This window comes from Elephantulus edwardii, unplaced genomic scaffold (genome assembly GCF_000299155.1).
Source record: "Elephantulus edwardii isolate Elephantulus edwardi_28Jun2011 unplaced genomic scaffold, EleEdw1.0 scaffold00022, whole genome shotgun sequence".
Taxonomy (NCBI): Eukaryota; Metazoa; Chordata; class Mammalia; order Macroscelidea; family Macroscelididae; genus Elephantulus; species Elephantulus edwardii.
Genome location: NW_006399772.1, coordinates 9410157 through 9412427, shown reverse-complemented (window position 1 = coordinate 9412427; position 2271 = coordinate 9410157).

Here is a 2271-nt window from a genome sequence, read left to right as displayed (position 1 = left end):
CAACTTAAGAGAAAGACAGTTCAATCCATGACAGTGAGTGGAAGTATGACTCACAGTTTGTTTTGGTTATGGACATTAGGAAAGACTCAGCATCAGAGAGCTGGACAATGACTAGGGATGATAGAAGAAGAGTTGATGCCTTTTCAGCTGTGGTGCTGGAGAAGAGTGTTGAATATACCAAGGACTGCTAGGAGAACAAACAGATTTATCCTGGAGGGAGTGAAGCCAGGCTTCTCCTTGGAGGCAAGGATTCTGAAGCCTCATCTGACATACTTTGGACATGTTGCAAGGTGGAATCAGTCCTTGGAGAGGGGTGTCATGCTTGACAGTGTTGAGGGACAGCGCAGGAGAGGAAGACCTTCGATGAGATGGGTTGATTTCATCACTAAGGTAATGGGGATAGGTGTGTTGGGGACAATAAGACTGGCAAGGGATAGAGGTTAAGGCTGCTGAATGTAGGGTCACTATGAGTCACAGGCATATGGGCATATAACAACAACAACAACTTAGGGAAGATACAGTCTTTATGACTTGATGTAGAGCCAAAGATCCTTCATGTAACTCCTCGAGATTTAGGTGTTCTGTGGCCTTCACTAAATCCAGGTAGATCTACACATAGGACTCCTACAAACACAACCTGAAGAAACTGGAAATATGAGGGGTACACAGAACTTGCCTCTCATTTGCACACAAAATGAAACATTCTGGGATCTCTGAGCCAGAGTAGAGGTCAGCTTCCTACTACTTTGACCCACAGAGTAACCCCTGCCCTAAGCTTGGGTCAAGTCCAGCTAACCACATAGTTCATTATCTCTTTTTGGAGAGGGTAGAGGTGTGGAGGTGGCAAAGAGCCAAACCCTTGGTGAGATGCCAAAGCTCTTATTGTATAAGAAACCTGTTTGACTTGCTCATGCCAGAATGGAGGTTTCATAATGCTGTGTCATTTCCAGGTATGAGTGACTTGTGATTTGACATTTTCTGAAAGTAAAATCTGGGTGTTATACAGAGGACAGAGTCTCAGGCAGATCCACAGAAACCTTTTCTGTTTCTGATCAATGTGTTTTGAAATACTGTCTTCAGCTAAGTAGCTCTCTCTCATCAGTTATGGGCCACTGTGACTACTCTTGGGCTGGTTTATATTTCTTCTTGGTGAGATGAACAATAGCCTCTATCTACTAAAAATTGTTATTTCGGGACAAACTTTTCATAGAGGCAAAAAAGACTCCCCCAACTCATTGGATTAATTATTACTGGACTGGTAGTTAATCCTCAAAGCTAACAAGAATAACATTTAAATACCACTTTAGTAGTAATTAATCCTTGAAGCTAACAAGAATAACATTTAAAAAACACTTAATAGTGACATAATATGCAAGAGGTCACACTGCTAACCCAAATGTGATGCCTGTCTGGTAATCTAAACCCATAGCAGTTCCAAGAAAGAAAGATGAACAGTCTCCTCCTGTGTGATTTACAGCCTCTGGAAATCTACTGAAGAGTCAGCTGGGGGTAATTTCCAACTCAATGGGCAATGAGGTTGAAATTAATAGGGACATGCACTATTTATCCTAAGACCTTGACATGCATTCACTCATTTAACTTGGAAAAACCACCCTTTGAGACAGATATTATTGTTGTTTTTGTTGTTGTTGTTGTTGTTATTGTTGTTAAGTGCCATCATATTTTACAGTTGAGGAACTGAAAGATGGAATGGTTAAAGGTGCACATCCAAACTCAGTTGATATATAGTGAAGTAAATGTTCAACCCAAGAAGATTGTATCCAAAGTCCTTAACTATTTTTTTTTGTCCCCCTATCTTAGAGGATGTCTAGATTCCAACTTCACTTCTCCCGTTGACTATGAGTTAAGGGGAAATATTAACATGCCCTATCTATTTCATTTTATTTTCTTTAAGCCTCTTGTTTAGAGTCAACAAAATCTCCTGGAGGGCCCTTGTATTTAAAATTTGGGCCCAGGAGGTTAATATTTTAATCCCTTGTTACTATATTTTGGAGGAACATTCTTCTAAGTCCTGCAATAGTCTTCTGTCAACTTGCTGTGCTGAGGCAACCTGGGTTTGCTGTAATGCTGAACCTTGTGCCATTGGGGTCTCAATGCCATAATGGCTCCCCATGGTGGGCAGTGCTTGTTGGAGCTCCCAGTTTAAAACAGTTTTGGAAGCAGGAGTGGCATCCACTTCGTAAACAACATGCCCCTGGAAACTCTATGAACTTGAAGAAACAATAGTTATAGAAAGGCTTCAGATCTTTT